This window comes from Trachypithecus francoisi, unplaced genomic scaffold, assembly GCF_009764315.1.
Source record: "Trachypithecus francoisi isolate TF-2019V2 unplaced genomic scaffold, Tfra_2.0 Lachesis_group0, whole genome shotgun sequence".
NCBI lineage: Eukaryota > Metazoa > Chordata > Mammalia > Primates > Cercopithecidae > Trachypithecus > Trachypithecus francoisi.
The window spans coordinates 140,693,770-140,709,854 of record NW_022681453.1 but is presented as its reverse complement, the minus strand read 5'-3'; the positions used below and the strand labels follow the sequence as shown (position 1 = coordinate 140,709,854).

General features: G+C 40.4%; 1 protein-coding gene across 6 annotated transcripts in view; it reads right to left on the bottom strand.

Moving 5' to 3' along the window:
• The window catches only part of SNRK (SNF related kinase), a 69,781-nt gene extending 54,410 nt beyond the window's left edge, over positions 1 to 15,371 (bottom strand). For 2 of the 6 annotated variants that reach the window (XM_033212247.1, XM_033212248.1), the window contains exon 1: positions 15,207 to 15,371. The gene's annotated coding sequence lies outside the window, so the exon portion shown is untranslated. Of the gene's footprint in view, positions 1 to 659; positions 722 to 10,814; positions 10,879 to 12,114; positions 12,165 to 15,073; positions 15,143 to 15,206 lie in introns of those variants that run through there. The other 4 variants (XM_033212244.1, XM_033212243.1, XM_033212245.1 and 1 more) reach the window with 4 other exon arrangements.
• Positions 15,372 to 16,085: the final 714 nt, after the last annotated feature.

Here is a 16,085-nt window from a genome sequence, read left to right as displayed (position 1 = left end):
ATAGTGAAACAATCACTCTTACTACCAAATAATGTCCTTTTTTAATGAGCACCCCTTTTCCATAGTCTATGAAACCACAATTAAATTGTATAGCTAAGAATAGGACACTCTGGGCCGGGCGCGGTGGCTCAAGCCTGTAATCCCAGCACTTTGGGAGGCCGAGACGGGCGGATCACGAGGTCAGGAGATCGAGTCCATCCTGGCTAACACGGTGAAACCCCGTCTCTACTAAAAAATACAAAAAACTAGCCAGGCGATGTGGCGGGCGCCTGTAGTCCCAACTACGTGGGAGGCTGAGGCAGGAGAATGGAGTGAACCCAGGAGGCGGAGCTTGCAGTGAGCTGAGATCTGGCCACTGCACTCCAGCCTGGGCGACAGAGCGAGACTCCGTCTCAAAAAAAAAAAAAAAAAAGAATAGGACACTATGATTAATTGAAAGTTTAGACGAAAAACATCCTTGTTAGTGAACATCTTTTTAAATACTAGTCTACTGTCCAATCCCACTATCAAGTACATTTTGAGTTAGAGTACAAAGTAACTAAATCGTTTTTTTTGATCTTTGAGGATTTTGCAGCTCCCAAAAGTCATTCTGAACATCAATGCCGAATGTTAAGATGTGGCTTATATAAAGGTGAATTTGTAATGTCTCCAAGACACACCCTGCAAACTGCATACTGAATAATCCTTGTTATCACAGTGTTTTGTTAGTTGCTTCTTTTTCCTAAAAGAAAATACAGAAAAAGATTCAGATTTAGTTGTATTTGTTTGAATTTTGCTTAAAGTCAAAATACATACTCTAAGGCTGGATCTAGACAAATGTATAAAAATGGTAAAATTTGTCTTTAGTAACCCAGTTTCCCCCATTATCCTTCTGCCTTCTGTGAATTACAACTCCTTTAAGCGACCTTTAGTAAACAGGGATTTCAGAGTGAACAGATTTTTCCAGGTAGACAGGTCAGAAAAATTATTCCACTGGAATGAAGAAATAATAATGAACAAGGCCGGGCACGGTGGCTCACGCCTGTAATCTGTAATCCCAGCACTTTGGGAGGCCGAGGCGGGTGGATCATTGAGGTCAGGAGCTCAGGACTGGCCTGATCAACATGGTGAAACCCTGTCTCTACTAAAAATACAAAAATTAGCTGGGCGTGGTGGCGGGTGCCTGTATTCCCAGCTACTCAGGAGACTGAGGCAGGAGAATCACTTGAACCCGGAGGTGGAAGCTGCAGTGAGCCGAGATGGCGCCATTGCACTCCAGCCTGGGTGACAAAGTGAGACTCCATCTCAACAAAAAAAAAAAAAGAAAGAAAAGAAAAGAAAGAAAGAAAGAATAATGAACAACAGTACAATTGCCATTTTTTAAATGCCTCCTACAACAGGCCCCAAACTCACATTTCACCGAATCCATGAAACTGCATGCTAAGTACCATGAACCTTAACTTGCCTGAGAAGCAGCAGTCTCTAGCTCCAATTATGCTCAGCCTGGCATCAAAGCCACCCAATCTCTAGGAGCCCCTAACAGGCTCATGAAATACTCACACTACAGCAGCCAAGAAGGGCAAGCTTTACAACACACTATCTTCCAGAAGGCAAGTGGAAATCACTTATGATGCCAGCATCAGGGATCACACAAAACACCTTCTCCATCAGAGGCCCGCCACTTGATAGTAACAAAGAAACTATCACCACAAACAAAAGGAATGTGAACAAATCACTTCTATCCAACTTCGTGGCACAATGAGGGAATACTGACCGAGGTAGCCTTGCAGGTCTTTCCATGAAAATTAACTATTACATGAATAACAGAAAGGCCTAAACATTCACATGACACCAACATAGTAATTTACACTATACACTAAAGGTAAGAGGTGTCCAAGTAAAGTTCAAATGCACTTGGGACAAAAGGAGTGCAAGAGAATGGGGGAAGCAAGATAGGAAAGGTGAAAGAAGGAGGAAAGGTGGTTGACCTCTGGATATGAAAGCAAGTTCCTGCCAGGAATGAGGGAACAAGGAGCAAGAGTTCTGCAGCACACATAGGGCTGGCAAAGCCATGGGCACAGGTCTGTATCTAGTGACAGACGAACCCTGGGATGCCTACCTGACTGGTCTTCAGCTCCAAGAGGGATATGGTAGCTCCTTCCACTATCCTTGCCTGTTTCTCTTTTTGCAGCAGCCCCTGTTTCATCCCTAGTCTCTGTGGCAAAGCAGTGTGTTAGTACAGTGATAAGTACTGGTTCTAAAGACCAACAACCGCATTTGAATCCCAGCTCGCCAATCACTAGCCAGAGGAACTCAGCAAGTTACCCTGACTTCTCTGTATGGTCAGTTTCTTCATCAGAAAATGTTAGTAAAAAGAAAACAATCTAAGAAAACAATCTCATAGGATATGGTAAGGATCAAATGAGTTAATACAGGTAAAGTGTTTAGAACAGTGCCTGGCATAGAGTAAGCATTCTGTAAATACCAGCTACCACCACCACCATCAATGTTACAAAGATGACGTTCCCACCATTCAAGCAGAAATTCTTTTAGCTGTTTACCCTACTTCAAGAGAATGAATTCACTAAACTATTATCTCTCTTACTTTCATAAGAGAGACCAGTTCAGAGACTGAACTGTTGTTCAGTTTCCTAAAATAAACTAAATTGAAAATGAGTGCTATAAGATATAGGAAATAATGTCTCTAGTTAGGCATCAAAGTCTGGGGGTTTTTCAATAAAACATCTCACAAAATCTAAGTATTCGCTTTTAAAATGATATTAATATAATTGTCTATCACATTTAGCTTTTCAAAAAGGACTTAATACTCCTTTACATTTTTTCACATCAAATATATTCTTATAGAAAACCTCAAAAACAATTATGAAAGAAAAATCTGTTTAGTTCAGGAGAAAAATACAATTAGAACATATAGACGTAAAAAAAGGGGAGGGGGAATTTTGAAAACAAAAATCCATTATCCCACCCTTTATGATAACATCTGTTTACATTTTGGTATAATTCTTTCAAATTATTTTCTATTTATAATATATGGCCAGACATAATTTTAAAAAATAAAATGGGGATAATACTTAGGGGCTTGGGGGGATGTCAGGGTAAAAAGAGATTTGTAACTATTTTCACAATACTTCTCTCCAAAAAACAAGTTGGAAAAGTTAATACAAGACTTTCACTTTAGAAAGTTTAGAAAATGCATAAAAGCACAAAAAAGAAAATAAAAATCACCTCTACGCTCATCTAGGATGACTTCTCATCAGGTCCGAGTGTATATCCTTTATACTTACAGTTCTTTACAAAGCTAAGATTTTGGACATGAAGTTTGATAACTACTTTTTCCTCTACTTTAAAAAGTGAACATTTTCCCATGCACTAAGTTCTTCTAAATCAATATTTTAAATGACTATACAGCTAAGATAACATGTTTTTAAACAGCAACCACTAAATAGGCCGTTCTAAAGCAACCTTTTTATTTAGCACAGGCATATAACTAGGCTGGACCTAAATGAAATAGGCCAACTTGCCAAGAGTGCTCATAATATAAAAACTTGTGTCTGCGAAACAAGTACTGTTATGTGCTGCAAGAATATACTGATGTTCTCCTACTAAAGACAGCAGAAGCAACTGAAGCATGTGGGTGTGGCTGGAGAAGAGGAAGGAAGTGTGGGTGGCCCTACACACGTTTTGCAAGCTGCTGAAAACAGTTGTAGAACCAGCTTCTGTTAAACCTACTATCAATTTGGAATTCACCCTGTTATTCTTGTTAAAACTCACTTTTAGCTTTTCATCAACATCATCACCATTGCAGTCTCAACTGCACATCAAACAAATGCCTCTTCCTCACACCTCTTAGAGAGGCAGGGACAAAACAGTATGCTCAACAAAGGCAGCTCTGCCTGGATACCACTCTGAACCAATCCATGGCATGAGAAAGTAGAGGAATTGAACAAAAAGGGCTGTGCAAAAAATTGTACTACTTCTATAGCTTATCTATAGTAATAAACATTTTGTTTGGAATCTAAGTTTTCCTCCAAAATCAGATCACCAATATTCCTCTCAAACATTTAAATGCTTAGATACATACACACACACACACACACACACACACATATATATATGCACCAGTATATCCATCTAATACAGACAACTAAAAGTTGAGTTTTTGCAAAGCTCCACTAAAACTGCATTTAAGCTTCTTACACATAGAAATTACCTGATATCTTTTACAAATACCAAAAAATGAAAACTGTAATCCTTACTCCTGAAAAATAGTAGACCAAACTGTACATCTATAGAAAAACCAACTTAAGTAGAGGAACTAATACTCTCTCAATGGTATTACCAACCTGATTTTACTGCTAAAATTTTTAAAATGGTATAGGCTGAAAGGAAGACAGTAAACTAAGTCTTCCAGGAATAACTTTTAGGTCAAGCAAAATAAACACAACCCTATCATGCAGTCACCACTGCTGTTTTCTTTATTCAAAGTAAATATTTCAGCCAGGCATGGTGGCTCACACCTGTAATCCCAGCACCTTGGGAGGCTAACGCAGATGGATGACCACTTGAGGTGAGGAGTTCGAGACCAGCCTGGTCAACATGTTGAAACCCCATCTGTATTAAAAATGCAAAAGTTAGCTGGACATGGTGGCACGGGCCTGTAGTCTCAGCTACTCAGGAGGCTGAGGCAGGAGAATCGCTTCACCACAGGAGGTGGAGGTTGCAGTGAGCCGAGATCACACCACTGCACTCCAGCCTGAGCAACAGAGCAAGACTCAGTCTCAAAACAAAAAAGAAAAGTAAACAATATTTCACTTTCTAATGATAGCATGCCTCTTCCTAGGAGTTATTAATATAAGCTATAAACCAAAGATAAGAACCATTAACAGGTCAATAGGTCCTAAGTTGTAGAAGAATTCAGTTTTTCACTGGATTGGTTGAATATTACTAGGTGGTTACGCAGTTATCAGTCTGCAATCGCTGGATGGGATCAAGATGGGATCTACAAATTAAAAGATTAAAGTCCATTTATTATTAGAAATCTTCTTTTGGGCAATTTGTACTCCTAAGTCTCTAAGAAAGCATTTTCCAAGACAAGGTAGCTGCCTACTAAAGTATGTTCTTCATTTTCATCAATTTTGATGGACTAGGGGCTGCTAAGGGGACTAGGAATGTCATGGTGAGAAGCCTGTTCCAGTTTTTTGAGGCAATGATTTGGTTGCCAATGCAGAATCCTTGAAGCACTGGTTTGAGTAATCTTATTTCCTCTAAGTAAAACAAGCACAGTCCAGCATATATCAAGGAATTTGAATGTATTCAGGAGTTAAGCAAATCATTAACTGATATATAGTACTTAGTATTTGTAGAGAGGAAGAGATTAACATCCAAGCCACAAGACCTGGACCGGCAACACAGACAATAAGCTGAAATTCCTAAACAGATTCTGTCTCTTGTTAAAGTGACGAAAAATGCTAAGCATGTCATCTTTCTACCTATGGCTAAGTAGGATTTAAAAATTAGTATGGTAACAATTCCAGCATTAAGTGTTCACATAATAAGTAATGACTTAAACAAAAGCTGGGTGTATAGAAATTACTCCAAAATAAACAAAGCCAACCCATAATTACTATTGTGCCCAGGAAAACAGAATATTAAGTTATGGAGAATTTTAATAATCTAAACCTCTTCTGATCTAAAGCTTTTATTACCACTGTCAAAACTCACTTTAACTGCCTACCATCTTTTTATTCCTCCTAATATTTTGATAAAAGTGACCACTAAAAAATGGCCAAAAAAGAATCATGACACAGACAAAAAAAAACAAAAAAACTAATCAATAAACCAAAATACTGGCACCTAACATTTCACTGACTTGGACTCAAAAACAGGTTCATTCCAGGGATTCTCTTCCACTGGTGGAGCTACAAGCAAGCTACCTTTCTGAAAAACAATTTGGCAATAAGTGTACAGGTTGAGCATCCCTAAGGTGAAAATATGAAATCCAAAAATGCTCCAAAATCTGAAACTTTCAGTGCTGACAAGACACTACAAGTAAAAAAACCCTCATGTGACCAATCACAGTTTCTATTAATTTTTGAGAGGAAATGCAGTCATAACTTGGTTTCATGCACAAAATTATTAAAAATGGGGTATAAAATTACCTTTAGCATATATGTACAGGTGTAAATGAAACAGAAATTAATTTCATGTTTAGACTTGGGTCCCATCATTATGTATATTGCAAATGTTACAAAATCTGACAAAATCCAAAACACTTCTGGTGCTAAGCATTTTAGACAGCAGATACTCAACCTGTCTCACGAGCCTTAAAATAATTAATATCCTTGACAATAATCTTACTACTAGATTCATGTCTCAAATAAAGACGAGGACAAATGTTTACATTCAACAATGTTCAGTGATATTTATACATGCAAAAAAAAATCAAATAATCTAAAGGTCTACAATAAGGAGACGGTTAAATAAAACACAAACATACCCAATGTTAACAGTATGCCACCATATTCTGAGGCTACTTAATTTCATGGGAAAGTCTCACAACATAATGTTAAGTTTAAAAAAAAATTGTATATACCAAACTTCACAGCATATAATCCCGATCTTTTTTTTTTTCTTGTGATAAGAGTCTCTGTCACCCAGGCTGGAGTGCAGTGGCACGATCTTGGCTCAATGCAACCTCCGCCTCCCAGGTTCAAGCAATTCTCCTGCCTCAGCCTCCGGAGTAGCTGAGACTATAGACACATGCCACCACATCCAGCTAATTTTTATACTTTTTTTTAGTAGAGATAGGGTTTCACCATATTGGCCAGGCTGGTCTCAAACTCCTGACCTCAAGTGATTCACCTTGCCTTGGCCTCCCAAAGTGCTGGGATTACGAGGTATGAGCCACCATACCTGGTCTGTCCCAATCATTTTTAAAAAGCATATAATCTGTATGAATGTATATATTTTAAAAACTTAAAATGTTAAATTAGTAAGATTACAGAATATTTCTTCTCTTTATGCTTTTCTGTTCTTTTAAAATTTTTGACAGTGAATATGTGCTGCTTTTATACTCCAGGAAAGGCAGAGGCTACTAAATTTTTGACTTTCTGTACATAATTATCCATTCCATTTACTTTTCCATTAAGAGATCTAGGAAATACACCAATTTTTCTGAAAATACACTGTGTAGTATACTATCTAATGCCTATTTATGTAATGTTAATAAACAAGGCATATTCAATGAAATAGTTCCTCTGAGAAAAAGGGTATGCAGCCCAGCATGGTGGCTCACACCTGTAACCCCAGCACTTTGAGAAGCCGAGGCAGGCTGATCACCAGAGCTCAAGAGTCCATGCTCCAACGAGCCGAGATGAGCCACTGCACTCCATCCTGGGAGACAAAGCGAGACCCTGTCTCAAAAAAAAAAAACAAACGAAAAACAAGAAAAACAAATAAAAGAAATAAAGGTATGCAACTGCTTCAGTCTGAATAACAGAAACACTAAGTCATTTTCATTAACAAATAATTTGAGCCTTAACTGTACAGGACACAACACAGTCCCTGTCCATTCAAATCTTAAAAATGATTTAGGAAAATAGGATCTACAGTGCAGCAAACCACCATGGCACATGTATATCTATGTAACAAACCTGCACATTCTGTACATGTATCCCAGGACTTTAAAAAAAAAAAGGAAAATAGTATTCACATATAAAAAGAGAAATAATTATACAAGTGAGCCTAGGTGAGGCATGTCAGAGGAAGAATAGAGGATACTATAGAAGGCAGGCTCACCAAGGACAGGGGCAGTCCACAGACCAGGGCTTATCCTTCAACAGGAGAAGAGGAACACCATTTCTGAAAGTGGGGTAAACAAGCAACAAAGTAAGAGTGCCTACTGCTGGCTGGCTTAGGAAAGGAGAACACCAGTTTGGGTAAAGTGATGACTTGGGGGTAGAAGTGAGATAAATTTAGTAAACTCAAGAAAGGCGGCTGATTCTGAAGAATACCTAATGGTTCATCATTTAAGCAACGGTGCTGGACAGAACAAATGGAAAATTTGCCATACTAAATAATTCACCACATATCTATGTTTGAATTATACTTAAGTTTAGTCAAAGTGTCATTAAAGAATAAAAAATGCATAGAAAAAGCTTCTCATCAAAGAGCCTCAATGGAAGAGGAAAATCCTTTACATATTAACATGAAAGCAACACAGAAATAAGCTTATTTGAGAATTTAAACAGATTTTAAAAGTTCATTTTCACTACAAAGTTTCATAAAACTCTAAATTTTTGTTATTGCTTAATAGATCTCTCTCGTTATCACCCATATACATACTACTAAAAATCTATTACTAACCTAAACAGGTTTATACAGAAACAAGTAAAGCACTACCATGGATTTTTCTTTGTCTTATTTCTAATTTTTAAAATGTCTTTTGCTGCCACAGTTGCCCATTAGAATTCCAGTTTTGTCTGAATGCAGGTCTCAAAATGAGGAAACAGATTTTAATTTCTAGGAATCTATGCATGTACTGCACTTTTTACATTTATTATATCATTTAATTCCTTAAGAGTGATACCCATTTTACAAATGAAAAAGCAGCGCCAATGAGGTTAAGAACTCACTTTGTCCAGGTCCTATACCCAGTTAAGAGTTGCCTGGGTTGGATTCTAGTCCTCACCAACCCCTGAGCCTTGCTTTTTTTCCCCTTAAACAATACAAAGTTTTTACCTACTCCTTTCTAAATTCAAAGAAAAACAAAGACAGTAAAATTAATATATTTTGACATCTCTAGTGTTCCTCCAATTATGCAACTATGCATAATTATGCAGGTAACTATGCAAGCTACCTGCTCCAGCTGTCTTAAGGGGAAGAAATTCATATAATAAACATTAGATGTTTATACATTAAGAACAAATAATTCCATTTAAAACTTTTTGAAATGTTTATAAACTGCATCTTAAGTTGAGAAAGGAAGTTACAGGAAAACAGCCATTCATAAAACAGGCTGAGGTAATTATTGGTCATCTAAAAATGGAAGGGTCCCTTGAAAATAATTTCACACAATTGTTTGCATACAATTTTGTGACAGCAAGATTCCTTCCCAGACAACAACAAGTAATTCAGGTAAAATTTAAGCAGGTTTTATTTTCCCCTTAAAAATACTGTCCTTTATTCTTTCCCAAACTGTAATTTTGATGTATTTTGCAAATCATACTCTTTCCACTTGTTTCTGAAAAAGCATCTTCCTCACAAGAGGATTAGCAAATACTCAGAAAATAGAAAAGCAAAGGACAAAAACCAAGCCCTGAAACTGTAGACTGAATATTCTCATCCCAAATTTCTTTAGTACCATTCATAAAACTTTATGCCAATTAAAGAGAGAACTGTTTAACATGCAAAAAATGAGGTAAAGCAGAAAGTTAAACTTTACTTTAAAATACAATCACCCCTTTTCCATCTACCTATACACTGTAGAAAGATTCAATCAAGCTCATGAGCATATCCTTCACCTTACCTATTTATCACATTTGTGTGTTGAGGATATTAAGGATCTATTCTTTCGGCAATTTAAAGACATACAATACATTATTGTTGACTGCGATCACCATGCAGTGCAACAGATCACTAAAACTTATTTCTTTTTAAGTTACATAAAATAAATTTTCAGTTTCTGAAAAAAAAAGTAATCACTGTTTCTGTCCACTATGAAATAAAAAGGTTGTATAATATTACAGCTGTTTTTAAAAAGAGATCCATGAATATAGTACACTCTAGCTTAATAATCTATGAATATTTGTTAGTATATTGTCCTAAGTCTAAAATGAACTTCATATAAGTCATACTGTAAGAGTAAAACTTATATTAAAATATCTACAATGTCTCTAATATAGAAGAACCAACATAGCTAAGTATTAAAGCAAATTTGATTATTATTCCCCTAGCTATGCAATAGAGTAAAACACAATAACCTAAGTGTGTGTGTATACACATGGGGGCGAAGGAACATCAGAGGAGGAGCTACGATAACAGTCCTAAGGTTCCACATTTCAAAGCACCACATAGTTAACTTTTCTTATCATCTTCACCATGGAAGCACACTTTAGGAATGATCAAAATTCATTTATTAAGCACATATGCAGAGTGGCATGACAGCACAGTGGAAAGAGCACCACAGGATCTACAGCCCAACAAGTTACTCAACTTCTATGAAAAGGTATGTCTTGATAAAGATAATGACCACCTTGGACAGTTACTGTGAAAGCTAAATAGGATAATATGTATTAACAGGGTGTGAGTAGAATACAAATCACCTAAGGATTTTATCCCCCCAACTTTAGAACTGGCCTCCCTCCCACGAGATTACAGTATGAGAGGGGTTGTATATATAGTTCTCCATCTCATTTTTATCAGTAACCTCATCCCCTATTGGCCCAATAAACTGGCCCTTAAACACCTGTACTGGATACTAGGAAGGTCCCTGTCTCAACTTGTTCACAGTCTCTCATGGGAACAGATACGCAAAAAGAAGTGTTCTTTTCTTCTAAATCCGCCTTGGAGAATGCCACAGACAGCATTCTGGAGAAATAATTTTTGTGTGTTTGAGCTAAGAACTGAAACTGGCAACAGTAAGGAAGAGGCTTTTCAGGAAAGAGACCCAAGGATGTTTAGCGTGACTCAGACAACAATATATGCAGAGCGTAGGGGACAAGGTCAGGCAGGTTGGTAAGAACCAGATATCCAAAGGGTCTTGTATTCCATGTAATTCATCAATTTCTGCTTCTTAGGTCTAGGCCAGCCCTTACCCGTGCTCTAGGGCCCAGCTTAAAGGATGACTTCCTGACCATCCCCTTGCCCTCCCCAACTCCCTGCACATACCAGCTCCCTATACTCACTCACAGCACCTCGTCCTTTGCCATTATGACCCTTATCACAACTGTGAGGTCATATAATTATTTGTGTGACTGTGTGGTTAATAATCTGTGTCCCCCATTAAACTAAATGACAGGCTCAGTTCACATAAGGATCATGTTCATTTTATTTAGTTCTTTATCCCAGGGCCTGCCAAGTATAGCATCTACTCAAAATATACAGATACGTTTTATTAAATGAACAAATGAAGGCCAGCATAAAGAGCTAAAAAAAGAGCTCAAGAAAAATCCTGAGCAGGAGAACAGCAATCAGAGACGATGGTTTAACAAATTACTCTGGCAGCAAAGTGAAGATCAGACTGAAGGGACAAGAATAGAGCTAGAAGACAGGTAAGAAGACAACTGAAAATATCTCCAGGTAAATTACTTAAAGACTTAAAAATGAGAGCAGCTGATATGGGCAGTGATGATAATGATGTTGTGGAGGAGACACATTTTGGAAGTAGAATCCAAGACCTCAATGCACAGGAGGCTAAGCAAAGGCAGAAATCCAGAATGACTCTAGTGGAGAGTGGCAGCTGGTGATGCCATTCTCTCAGACTGGACTTTCAGGACAGGAACATCTACAACATGCTAGCAGAGAGTAGAGGATTTGCTTCTAGTTCTGAAATTGTATGACTGAAAAACAATTCAAATCCAACCTGGCTTTATTAGAAAGGGTATGGTTTCTATAACAGGCTGATAAAAATCAACAAATCAAAGATCAGATTTTTTTTAACCTTCTTCACCAAGACACTTCTTGGTACAGACTATATACCAGGCATTACTTGGGTCTGATAATGTAGAGATCAAAGAAGTAGTCTCTGCCTTCAAAGAACTGGCAGTCTTGTGGGTTTAAGAGAGAGAACCACATGTCAACAACTAAGAAATTGAGGCCTAGTAAGGCTGCGATTTGACCACCGTTATGTTGTGTAATCCAGGCTCCTGAAGCATTCTGTCAACCTATACTAAACGCTCCCGACAAATATTAGTCAAGAGGGTATGTGTTTAGATGTACAGATAGACCTAATCTTGCTTTGGGTTTGAAGATACTCCAAAACTTAAAACATGTCAAATGAACAACTAATGACCTCTGAGTCCGAAGTAACTTTTGAGTAGCCACATGGCAGCAGACTAGGGGGCATAACAGCAAAAGGAAAGGGAAAGAGGACTGATTTGCAATGGAAGAGCCTACCTGAGCAGAGGCCAAATGCTGGCGATGCCAAAGCAGACTCTCAGGAGGCTCTGGAAGTGACAGCAGAGAAAGAAATGTTCAGGGAGGGCAAAACAGGAATCCTCTTTAGACAGGTTCCTTCCCTACCACCAGCAAGAAATGGTTTCCCATGAGACACAGAGCCACAACCCAAAGCAGATGTGCAGAAAAGCAGATGAGGATCAATGACATAGGTCTGGATTATCCAGAGCAGACAACACAGTTCCAGTGCTCACTTGTGAGGCCATTAAATCTGAGGAATTTCATACCAGCTCTTTCCAAAGTTAAAACAAAACACCTCACCAACAACCTTCTCCTCCATACCCCAAAGCAACTGCCCCATTTCTCTCCTTCCTTTTCAAAGGCTTTAAGGAAAGAACAGCTGCATTGTCTCAGCCTTCTCAACTCCCTTTCACCCACTTGGATCTATGTTCTTCTCCCACCACTTGACCTCGTCTTCTGAACCCTCTGAGCCTTTTCCCTTCTTCTCTGCCTGGGAATTCCTATCCTTCAAGACCAGTTTAACCATCACCTCCTCTGTGAAGTATTTCCATGTCAGGCTGTTACTGCCACCATCCTTGTGCTTCTGCTTCCCTATGCCTCACCACAGTTCATCTGTTCGTACTGATATTGTTTACCTTGGTGTTCCCCAATAGCTTCTAAGAACCTAAAGTCAGGAACTGGTTTTTACTCACTTTTCTACTGCTGCCCTCCCTCTACCTTAGGGCCCCCAAAAGAGACACACAAGCATTCCACGAATAAATGATCAAAGGTTAAGTTTATCTTCAGAACTGCTAGGATCCACTCAATTTTTCCACCTAAGTTGTTCTAAGTTTACCTGCACATACATACACACTGGGAAATACCTAAATTCTGAATAACAGTTTCCTTACTCAAGTATCTTAGTTATAAACACTCTATCTTTTGGTTGTTAAGCAAACTGGGATGCAGTTACATTAAGTCTAGAGTTTCTCATCTACGTTTTTAATTCCTAAGATTCTGGCCTATGGAAAGTTCATTTGTACCCTTTTCTTCCTGGGCGGTGTAAAGAGCTCTTAGGATTAGACAAGCTGCTACAGGGAAGAAATCATGCCTTATTTATACCAGTGCTTAGAACCATGGCTGCTCAGTATCTCCAGAAAGAAATATTTTTCTATTTAGTTTCACTTTCTATATGAGGGAATACTCACAGTGAAGTGCAGATGAACAGTATTTCCTGTGACCAGTAAAAATATCATGAAAGCCCTTCAATTTTAATAAGGACATTTAAAAGTCTTTCTTTTAGGATTATGTGATTAAATCTAAACCATAAAACCCCAATCTATACTTCTGGTCTAGAAAAATAAAAATTAGTACAACTTCTGAGTTCTAGCATGTTTTAAACTAATGGATCTTACTGCAATAAAAGAGAAAAAATACTCAGAATTATTTTAAAAATACGGTGAGAATAATTTTTGTGCACAAAATGAACAATTAAAAACTGATTATAAAAACTGTAAAAAAAAAATTGAAAGGTGGGACTGAAAGTTTCCTGCCTGAAAAGCCTTGAGGATGAGAGTATTACAAAAAGTTAGCACCGTGCACTTGACTTTCTACACTACTTCAATATGTGACCTTGGGAATGTCATGTAATTTCTCTCATTTCTAGTTCTGTAAAATGGGAATGTCACCTGTTCTCCTCTCAGGGACAATTACACAGATAATGAGATTTAAAATTTGGTATTTGGTGTTCTTTAAAAAAAGAAACTTGTCTAATTAGTATGCTTTAATCATCACTTGTACAGTACATTCCTCTTCAGGAATCCAATTCCGAGAGAAATATTTAAGCAGACGTTGAGGACAGATTTCCTTAAGGGAATTATTTTATAAATCTGGAAAGCAACGTAACAAGATTATAAATTAACAAACTGATTACATAAGCCTTGACAACCCGGGCTTTAAAGTACACTGCTATATATATATTCCGGTAAGTTAAAGACTGGTTTGGGACATAGTGCTCCAATCCCATACAAGGAACCCAAACTGAGGCATTTCATGTTTGATAGGAATTTGGTAGAGATTCAACAGGATGTCCAACACTTGTAAGCCATGCTTCACCTTAAAACCTGACCAAATGTTTAACGCATTAAGTCAACTTTACCACGGTTCCTAAGATTTTGAGAATAAGCATTTCATAATTAAAGGGAAGGGGGGTGGAAAGTAACATGACAGTTTGAAAGGTCCCATATCCTCAGACCTCTATAGATTTAGGAACTCCACTGCTAAATTCTCCCCAAATCCTGAAACTCCCTATGAAGCTACTGGATTGTATGCGATCCAACAGTTACAAATAGCACAGCTCCAAGAACCCCGAAGATAAAAGGCTGCCACTTTCCTGCAACCCAAGTCCAAGTAAAAGGCAGGAAGGTTCCTGTAAAATGGTCCAGAAAGAAATCAACAGGCGATGACTATGGAAAAGAACGTAGGTTTCCCAGTCTCCCCGTCCGAAAAATTCTAGCTCTCCCTGGGGAACAGCACTGCTCCTCCTGCCTTACCCCGTTGCCCTTTCTCTACAGACAACATTCCCACTCTATTGTAAAGCAGTTTGACCAAGGAACCCTTCTGCTGCGGCCGGATTTCTACAGTCTTCTGAAAGGGGAAAACGCATTCAAAGAACACACACCCTACCGAGCGCCCCGGGCGCGGGGCCCCGCGGGCGCCGCACTCGGCCCGCTCCGGGGCGGGGCGCGGGGATGCGGGCGCCTTCCGAGGTGCCGCAATCCCGCCGCGGCCGCAAGGGCAGGGCCTCCAGGCGCCCGCGGACGCCGCCGCAGTGACGGCTCCCGCCGGGCCGCGCCGCCGCCCCGCAGCCAGGCCGCGCCGCGGGGTCCGGGCCGCCGCAGCCCGGGCCCCGCGTCCTCCCGGGCCGCGCGCTGCGGCCGGCGCCGAGAGCGCAACTTACTTTCCGCCTGCGGCGAGCGCCCCGGCCCGGGCGCCCAGCCCGGCAACGGCGGAGGCTACTGAGGCAGCGGAGGCCGGTCCCGCACCCCTGCCTACGGCCGCCGCGCCCCGCCGCGCTCCGCGCTCGCCCCTACCTCAGCCGGCAGGGAAGCGTCCGTCCGCAGCGGCCGCGGCGCCGACAACTCCCTCCCGGCCGCCGAAACCCCGCACCCAGCGCTAATCATAATACCGAGCGGGCTGCCGGCCGCGGGGAGGGGGGTGCTGGCGAGCTGCGCCTGCGCGGGCTGCGCGTCACTGTGACGTCAGCGCTGGGGCGGGGCCGCGGGAAGGGCAGGGCGGGGCGGCGCGCACCTGCGGCCGGCGCGCTGGCTGCTGGAGGGCATTCTGGCGGCTCCCTGACCCCGGCGAGTCGGGACTGCGGTGGCTGGCGGGACAAAGCGGGCAAGGCGCCCAAGGAGGATGGAGGACGGGGGAGGAGGAAGCACCAGGGACACGGAACAATAGCCGGGAAAAGTAGCGCGAGCTGTCAGGGGAAATCGGAGGGAAGGGACCGCGTCTGTACAGGACTGCCTCTTGGCGGCAGGAGGCAGGGAGCCGCACGCGCTTTGCTCTTTGGTTCCAGCCCAGGCTTAAACAAGGATAAAAAAAATTGTAAAAATACATATATATACACACATACCGTATGTATATACATATATGTACATAATATGATTTTTTTTCCTCTGTAATTCTTCTCGCTGGGAATCTAATTTGAAAAAATTCTGTTGATTTTGTTATTTGAGCAAAATTGGAAAAGCCCAACATCTGAATGCAGTGCTGGCCTTAAAGGTCAGCGGGAGACACAGGCCCGGCTAGGCAGCCTCTGGCAACAGCATAGAAAAGTAAGCGGTCGTGGAGACATATCAAAGCACATGAAGTCAGAGATTTAAAACACGCCGGGCATTAACCATAGCCCTGGATGGTTCAGTGGTATGGTCGCCAGGCCGGGTTGCTCTGGAAGGGAGCTTCGGGAT